Source organism: Amblyomma americanum, chromosome 11, assembly GCF_052857255.1.
Source record: "Amblyomma americanum isolate KBUSLIRL-KWMA chromosome 11, ASM5285725v1, whole genome shotgun sequence".
In the NCBI taxonomy this organism is placed as follows: Eukaryota; Metazoa; Arthropoda; class Arachnida; order Ixodida; family Ixodidae; genus Amblyomma; species Amblyomma americanum.
Window position 1 is genome coordinate 54051345 of NC_135507.1, and position 9669 is coordinate 54061013.

General features: G+C 46.5%; 1 long non-coding RNA gene across 1 annotated transcript; it reads left to right on the top strand.

Moving 5' to 3' along the window:
• Window positions 1-993: 993 nt before the first annotated feature.
• LOC144110435 (uncharacterized) lies at window positions 994-6398 on the top strand. The gene is made up of 4 exons (XR_013309837.1): window positions 994-1078; window positions 4002-4025; window positions 5348-5362; window positions 6381-6398. It is a non-coding gene; the product is annotated as an uncharacterized LOC144110435 (long non-coding RNA).
• Window positions 6399-9669: the final 3271 nt, after the last annotated feature.

The window sequence follows — 9669 nt, forward strand, 5'->3', positions numbered from 1 at the left end:
CCTGTACTTCATCCGCATCAAATAACTTCGTTATCAAATAAACAGCGAAAAATTCCGCCGAATTTTCCGAAAATAAAAACTGAAAAGTCAAAACCCTAGTTGTATAGTGTAATTGCCGAAACGATCTGTTCCCCATACTTAGCTCAGACTCGATCCGCCACGCAGTCAGATTATCGATTTTCTTTCATAAATCCCAAAAACGTAATGTGAGGTAAGGTAGGCAAAGAAATATTGACGCAACTTCGCAAATCGCTTTTTTATCAAGGATGATGAGCCACAGGGCATTCGCTATCAAATTTACACCGCGTCGACCGGTCGGTGCATTAGTGTAGCGCCAATAATTATGGCTGTCGTTGTTGTTGTTGTTAGCCTATCAAAAGATGGCACATACCCACACTGGGGGAGCAGCCAAGAATCGGGTGGCTATTCACCTGAACGCAGTTAATAAAAATTAAAAGCACGTGGTAGCGCAACACCGGTGAATTCTTCGTCATGAACAGAAAAGGGATGAGAGTTTTGATTTCAAAATTTTAAGAATAATAATAAAGAGCGGGATTAAATAATAATGATTAAGTCAAAATGTAATAATTGATAGAAAAGAAAAGTTTGGAACACTTAGCAAGGCAGTCGGTGAGATTGTATCAGGGAATTTAGAACAGCGGTACAAACAGATCCGTGGCTGAACCCAAATGTGGTGGCGCCAAATGATAGCAAAAGCGGGCTGCTCAAACTAAGGCCAATATGCTGCAAGGGCTCCTCCAGCAACCTTTTTCTCAGAGAGTTGAATCGGCGACAATACAGCCAAAAATGTTCTATATATTCAGGCTCACGGCAAAATGCACAAAGGGGAGAGAGCAGCGCCAAACCCGACTTGTGTAAATAGAAATTTAGAGGGGGGATGCGGCAGCGCAGCCTCGTAAGTGATACTTCAAGCTGCCGAGAGCAACAAATTTTCCTGTCCCAATAATATTTAAGGTGCTTGGCGTAGAAGAGACGAAGTTGAGGTTTTTACAGGCTCCCAAAGCACGCGCAGGGCCCTCGCTGAAGACTCGATCTGCCATCCAAGTCTGCCCCCTTGGTGAGCTTTTAAATTCTATTTCCCGCGTCTCAGGGCTCGCTTTAGGTCGCCAGCTACAAAGCTAGGGCAGCGATAGACGAGGAAGAGGAGAAGGAGGAAAACAATTTATCGGAAAACTATAATCTCGTCGTCTTGAGTGGAGCCCGCAGTGCAGGGGCCCATGTGCCGCCGCGATCCTGCAGGCCTACCAGAGCAGCTGTCGCTGGTCTTGCGGGTTCGTGCTGGTCAGAGCGGTCTCAAGAAGGGCCCTGAGTTCACGGCCCCGTTGGCCACCGCTATTTTCTCGGCCCTCTCGATGAGCCGGCGCTGGTCGGTTGACTCTGTGCACGACAGAGCATCTTCCCAAGAGGAAGGGGTGGGACGCCGAAGGGTGATGCTGTGCAAGCCCAACCGGAATGGCACAGTGTAGGCCGGTGTTCTTGGCAGAGCGGGCATTCGTCCGGGTTGAGGGTGGGGAAGATCAAGTGATTGTGATGCAGGTTAGGATACGTGTGAGTCTGAAGTTGGGGCCATCTGGGAGAGGATATGCCACAAAGCAGCTACGAACTTCGTCAAACAAGTTGTGCCGCAAGGCCTCTGGGTGTATCATATAGATGGTCTTCTAGTATCATCACAAGAGCACCGAGATAGACTAGGTCGTACAGGTTATGATATGGGTCTTCCTAGCAATTTTTTGTCCTGTTTCTGCGATTAGAACCTGCTTCTAGCTAGGCTCTCGAGTCATTTATATACCATGACAGAAACGACACTACAGTAGTAACTGTCACCCTGCCTTGCTTTAAAGTTAGCGCTAGTTCAACCTCATTTAGTTGGATAAAAGTTGCGTCAATAGTCTTTTTCTAGACTGTCATAGGTCACCGACCGATAATTCAGCGCTTGGTTCGTTTATTTTGGGGGAAGAAACGCTGCAATTAGTGCGCTACCTACCACACTGTAAACCTCAAAACAAAAGCTTTGAACTAATGTCCGTCTTGAAAAATCAATTTCCTGCCTGCTATTTCTCAAATGTTCCTTCTTTTCTGTCGGTCGTCAAACAGTGATCCGGTGGCATTTTATTCAATGACAACGCCATCACAACTGTGAATGGGTGCCACAGAACTATACGGAAGCGAAGAGGACAAGACAGAGACCTGTCTCTGTCCTCTTTTCTCGTCGACGTCTTTGCGCGGTTCCGATAATGTTGCAGTAACTCACCTTGCCCAAGCATGCACATAGTACGGTGATGTGTGTGTCAGCTACGCGCGAGAGGAGTCCCTGAATTAAAGTGGCGCCCTCTACCGAACACTTCTGCTACTTCGCGAAGGACGTGTGCCCCGTAGGGGGACACGCTCAAACACAACCACAATGGCACAGATGGGGCTTAGAAACGGTGAGACCCTGCAGTGCCTCCTCCGGTATGCAGAGATGATGATGATAACAGCTTTAATATTCCACCAGATAAGGAGGCCCCCTACTCCCCGACCCCGGCACGAAGGCCTAGAGGACGGGGGCGGGGACCTCCGCGATCACAAGCAGGCAAAGAGGCCTTGACTCTTCGCGGCTTCTGTCGCCAGTCGGATGGCTTGTTGCTGTTGAGCAGAGACCTCGCTCCGCAGCAGGGCTTCCCAGGCTTCTCTACAATTTGTTTGCTTTAGCCCCTGGGGAGCTAGCGCATTCCCACATTATGTGGTCGAGGGTCCCTCTCTCCCCACAGTGCTTGCACTTATCGTTTTTTCTATCACCAGTCTGAATATGATAAGCCCTACCGGGTTTACGAAGTTCCCAGCTTGAAGGCGCCGCCATGCGACTGCTTCCCTATTGTTTAGATTTCTGTCCGGTGGTGGCACCAGTCTCCGGCATAACCTATAATTTTCAACAATCTCCGTGTAATTTTGCAGACGCTCGTCCATATTCCGGCAGTCGGGCGGCTCCACAGCCACCCGGAAGTAGAGAGCTCGGGCTAACTCGTGGGCCGCCTCGTTGCCAGGAACGGAGGCGTGTGCGGGGGTCCAAATTAGACTGATTTTTCTGTTGAGGCGTCTACCGGCCAGAATCCTTGCCGCTTCCGGCGTGATCCTACCCTTTCCAAAATTCCAGATGGCTGTTTTGCTATCGCTGATTATGAAATTGGCTTCCGTTCCAACGCAAGCGAGCGCTATCGCAACTTCTTCCGCCGTTTCCGTGTTTCGGCTTCTAATGGTGGCAGCCGATACGGGGGCACCTCGGTCGTCGACCACCGAGGCGACCGCCGCACCCGACTTGCCACTTGCCGCGTCCACGTACGCAACCGACTTGCTGTCCGTCGAATCGAAGCGTCTGATTAGTGCTTCTGCTCTCTTCTCCCTCCTCTCCGTGTTGCATATGGGATGCATGTTGCGAGGGAGGGGAGATTTGCTCGGCAGTCCTGCGAGATGCTCGATTTGCCTCGTAGTCCCCTATCTGCTTGCAGGCCTACCATTTCGAGGATAGCTCTGCCCGTGGTCGTTCGGCTTAATCTTTCGAGCTGCGAAATTCTGCAGAGAAGATAGAGTAGTATTGTGCACAAGTCTACGGTCTTGGTGAACACGGGAGTCTGTAAGGCCGCCCTGGAATGGTTGTTGGCTATTGCGGTTTGGTTTAATGTGTACAACGCCCCGGAACGTCACGTGACCCACTAAGCGACATAGACAACTGTAGTTTGCGAGCACTAAGTGGCGACATAAATGGGAATGTGACAAAGTGCGCTGTCTTGTGTATCGGACGATGTCCAGCGTTTCCAGTGAAAACAATCCGCTCTATAAATGAATGGCAGCATTCGGCAGTGTTCGCACGAAAGCACGCATGCCGGCATTGTGTTTTATAGTGTTCTGTTTTCTTTTTCTTTGCGTGGCTGCTCAGATTTAGCGCCAGTTGTGATAAAAGCTCCGGTGCGCCGCATTTACCACTCTTTTTTTTCCCTTTCTAGCCTAAAATTTGACGATGGAGTCGGGTAAGCACGACGAGACATTGCACTCATACAAGGTGTCATGCAGAGCGACTGATAGGCCTGTATTATAACTGGATATTCTCATGCACAGATGCAGATTCAGCTGAGGCACAATTTTGTAATTTTTATTCGGGAAGTTACTGTTATTGAACTAGGTGATTGGATTTTATCATGCGAGCAAAACAGCGAACTAATATTCATGCTAGCTTAATACGGATCTTGCTCGCAACGTTAAAAAATCAACCATTTCATGATTCAATCAGCACTTTACTTTTCAGTCATACGCCATCTTCCAACATCGATACATTTGAGACAATAAACTGAAAACACAAAGTGTTCAAGTCCCCGTGAAGTGTGTAATAAACATTTTTGCGTATCTTTACATTCCTAACCTGGTGCCACTTGGCTTTAGCTAGTAATGGATGGAAAACAAAGCGAAAAAAAAAACGTGGAAAAGAGAGAAGACTCCGGACAGACGCTGGTGTGAGAACCCGCACCCTCCCCTGGGAGCGGTTATTTCAGCGAAAAACTCCCCCCCCCCCCCCCCCCCCCGCACACACACACATGGTTCCGCTTATTTCTGCCGCTGAAGTTCTAAGAAATCACTGCGCATTCTGAATCGCCCGCTCTGTCACCCGGGAATCCACCTCTTGCTGGTTCCCATTATTTCTGCCCCTAAGTTATGGCACACCAGGCGCATACTGAATCACCCGCTGTGTTAGCCATAAATCCACCTGCCGCCGTGATTATGCCGCCAGTGGTTATGGTGCTCGGCTGCTCACCCGAAAGACGCGGGTTCGATCCCTGCCGCGCCAGTCGAGTTTCGATGGAGGCGAAATTCTATAGAGGCCCGTGCACTGTGCGATGCCAGTGCACGTTAAGGTGGTCGAAATTTCCGGAGCCCTCCACTATGGCGTGCCATGACCTGAGTCGCTCTGGGACGTTAAACCCCCGTCAAACATAAATCCACCTCTTTCTTGTTCCCCTTATTTCTGCCTCTAAAGTTCTAACAAACCCTGGTGCATACTGAATCGGCCGCTGTTATTGTTACCTATAAATCCACCTCTTGCTGGTTCCCCTTAATTCTGCCCATAAAGTTCTAATAAACTATGGCGCATATTTAATCACCCGCTGTAACTGTTACCTATAAATCCACCTCTTGCTGGTTCCTTTTATCTGTGTCCCTAAAGTTCTAGCAAACCATTGCGCATACTGAATCGCCCTCTGTGTTACCCATAATTCTACCTCTTATCAATGGTGCCACAATGCAAATTCTCTGGGCATCTGTTTTAACCGGGTTTCTTGTCTCTCTTTTTTTTTTCCAGACATAGCCTACAGTGGTGAGAGGCTATTTTATAGACCTTCCGTGAAACGAGTGCGTTTATCTTATCGCTTCGATTGGAACTCACATGTGACTCCCATAAAATATCTTCAAGTACTGAGCATTTGTCTAGTTTTTTAACATTCATGCCCGTAAACTTAAACTTCATCTGCATTGCTCATTGCTAGTCTCACGGGTAAGTTATTGTTTTTAGTTTGAAAAATCAATCTGGAAAATAGTTATAATTAAACGGTCCCTCCAAGGCTGCACATGCTCTGAACAGCGGATTTCACGCCGTGGTTATCCGAGTAGCTTTTCTTTTGTTCCAAACGTACTCTGCTTCCTTCTATAACAGCCTCTGGCCCCAAGCAAGCTGTTGAACGAGAAAGAGTTTATTAACTCAATTTTTTCATAAATTGTAAGATTTCACTATAACAATCGATATATCCGCTGATCATACGATGGCAGGCTTGCATTTTTTTTTGCTGATTGCGTCTTTGCTATCTTAAAAATCGTTCCCCTTTGTTTATTCTGGAAGCCTTAGCTGCTCGATGCAAGCGCTGCAATAACTTTTAAAAAATTTCGCTACACATGGGCAGAATGGGCCATTACCTTCAATATTTCCATAGCAGTACCTTACAATTTTTCAATACTCATAATTTTTGTCGGAGAATGTTGGACGTGCTTTACCGCGCTCTGTACATTACTGCTTCGACCCCAAATGGAATATTTTCGCTGATCATTAAGATAATTTGATGCCTAACATTTTCCCTACTCCATCCCATCCTCCACTTACTTGTACCTATTTGTTTTCGCCTCCTTTCCTCCTCGCGCGTTGGCGGCGTTGCTTGTGCCGTTGCTTGTGCCCTCGTTCCGCTGAGAAACAGCCGAAGCTCATTTCAAGCCATTACCAAGCTTTACAACACACCAAAAAATGCGAATTTTGTATATTACTTCATGTTATTCAACGGCGGCGAAACACTACAATAACTATGGGCTTATGATGGAGCTATATTTCGCTTTTTTTCTAATTTCAGAAATGCCAAGTTATGACGGTGAGGAACTGTTTTCTTCCTGTACTTCCCTTTGTCCTCATTATATATCGATTAACGTCCGCCGTCCAAACGCTAGTAAATAGAAATAACAAGACACATTGAACGCGCCGGCCAATCTTCATTAGTCCTTTGTACACGATACTCTCCGAACACAGGTCAAGAATGGATAGTTATTTCACAACTGCTCTTAGATTAGTGTTAATTTTGACTAACCGGTGGCTTTTGACATAGACATGTCTGCGCCCATATTGCGAGCGTTGTGTGTGTGTAGTCGAGGGGCCCTCACTTGTAGTGTCTTGCGAACTCGGCCCCTGTATGTGAAGGCTATCGCGCAATGAAAACACGAGCGCGACGCATTGAACCGGGCAAACTGATACCAATGTTAATAAGAGAGAGCCCTCAAATGTTTGTCCAGATTCCAGACGCTGTCGCCAGATGGTGCAATGATATCAAGGGGCTTTAGTTGTGCCTCGCTTTGTGGGCGGCTGCGTGTTTACTGTGTTACGCGAAAAGCGCAAGGGCATCGTGTCGCAGAACAGCCAGCGTTGGCGTTGCCGTTGGCGTGACGGAAAAATGAAGATTTGTCGATTACAAAGGTTTCCATAGATGGCGCCTGCCAAACTAGCAGCGCATCGGAAACCTTTGGTCCTTGGGACCTCGTTGCGCGTCCGAGACACTACCGCTACGCCACACGGACACCTCAATGGGCACTGGAACTCCCTTCGACATCCTGCGGACGTTCTGAACGTCCGTAAGACGTCCATAGGAGTTGTAGACATTGTTCACTGCGATGTTCGTATGGCTTGGTTAAAGCGGGGCGTTATATGTATGCCGTGTGGTCTTTGGTGTCCGCGTCTGTGTAAGCAAGAGGAACCGCTGCTACGTCATACCATTAACGGCGCAGCTTAGGTGCCCCCAAATTCTTTTGCTACCTGCAGTACGCATCAGTAATAGGTCGGATGTTCACGCCTACGGGCTTTATACCGTAGCATAATACCCCGTTTTGTCTTTTCCAGAGCCATCAGAAGGGTAAGTATGTCCTGCCCGCTTATATTGCAGCGAGGAGTGGCGCGCCTGTTACAGCGCGTGCGCAGCCTGTATCTAGCAATCCGGCGTACGCCTGTGTTGACACTTCGCCAATAGGTACGCCTCCAGTATGTTACTTATTTCATAGAACATCGTACGCCGAGATTCAGAGGCCGTGGGTTCTGATCCCAGAAGCAGCATGCGTTTGTCTGTTCTGCTGCTTCTGTAAAATTATCCCCCATCTTCAATAATTGCTCAATTAATTTCCCCCTCCAATCAATGCCTCTCAAGAAATCTTCGTAAACAGAATAAAGAGCACACGCCCCTCCCCCGTTTACTCGGGTTCAGTGAAAATTGTCTTCTTTCATTCCGCTGAGTTAATAGCTTAATACTATATAATGTTTAGTGACCAGTTATCCAGATGTCGACAGGTTGGGGTCTAACAGCAGGTTAATATCACACGAAACAAGCTTAATGCTGTTAGCCAGTTGTTTTCCAATGCGATGGCATTTAGGTTGTCGTCATGCAGTTCCCGGTTTCACCGTAACAAAATTCCGTCATTGGTCAATTAGGGTCATGTGACCCTCGTGACGACATTGTGGTCGCGTGACCCCAATTCACCAATCAGAGAGCGCCTTCAAAATGATAGGAATAAGTGAGTGGATCAATGTGGATTAGGGCGCAGGATTAGTATGATCATATATATATAGGTGTGTGTGCGTGTGTGTGTGTGTGTGTGTGTGTGTGTGTGTGTGTGTGTGTGTGTGTGTGTGTGTGTGTGTGTGTGTGTGTGTGTGTGTGTGTGTGTGTGTGTGTGTGTGTGTGTGTGTGTGTGCGTGCGTGCGTGCGTGCGCGCGCGCGTGCGTGTGCGTGTGTGTGTGTTGATCCAATATAACATTCTAAAGGGTGATTACTGTTGCACATCATATTTATCCATTTATTTATACAAAATACCCCTAAAGGCCCTCAATTTGAGGGTATTACATGAGGGGGGGGGGCGGTAAAGGCAAGAATCAAAAGAAATAAATAAGCCAAAAAATTCAAGAAACTACAAACAAAAAACAGATAAAAGCATATGGATTGTTGGAATAAAAATACAAAACCGACATAATTAAACATTGAAGCATAAATGGCAAGAAACAAACATTAACACAGTATAGTTAATACAAGTTATACAATGTCTATCCACAACGGCATGAAAATAAAACTATATATAGAATCATCAATAACAGAAATAAGACAAAAATTTAATGCACTGGTAAGTTAACAATGTACTAAAAGATGTTACGCAGAAGTAGTGGCAGGTATTAGTTTATAATATTTCTCCGGATCAGTGGTGGTAGCAACATCTGAAGGGAGAGCGTTCCAGTTGGTTATAGTGCGTGGAATGAATGAATGTGCATGGTTCGATGTACGGCATGACAAGCGCTTAACTTTAAACGGATGGTCACGGCGGTCAAATATGGAGGAAGGCAAAGAAACAAAGTCATTATGAAGCGTTGGGTGATGATACAGTTTATGAAAAGGTGATAATCGTACCACCCTACGACGGAGATATAGATCTTGCAGATCAGCGCGTTTCTTCAAGGCTGTGATGCTGGAATGACGTGAATAATCAGAGTAGATGAAACGAGCTGCGCGATTCTGCAATGATTCGATGTTATTTATTAAATGTGCTTGATGAGGGTCCCAAATAGCCAAAGCATATTCAATTTTGGGTCAAATAAGAGTGGTGTAAGCACGTAATCGGAGGTGAGAGGGAGCATGCTTTAAGTTGTGTTTTAAGAGGCCTAATGACCGATTAGCAGATGCAAGAATAAGGTTAATGTCGTGGTTCCATGTTAGGTCTGAATGAACGTGAAGACCGAGGTATTTATACGTGGTTACTAACTCGACTGGACTGTTATTTAAAGAATACGCTGTTTGAAATCGAGACATTCGGTTAGTAAAAGACAAATTTTGTTTTGGAAAGGTTAAGTTGCATAAGCCAAGCAGAGCACCATGCTGTTACTGTATCGAGGTCAGATTGTAAGGCTAGGCGATCTTCGTTAGTATAAATTTTGCGATAAATTGCGCATTGGTCGGAAAAAAGTCTGATTCGGGAAATAGAGTCAGGTAAATCGTTAATAAATATCAAAAAAGCAAGGGGCCAAGCACGCTTCCTTGTGGGACGCCAGAATGTACTTGGCTGAGAGACGAGTTATGGTTATTAGCAGTGGTAAACTGAAACTTGGAACAGAGAAAA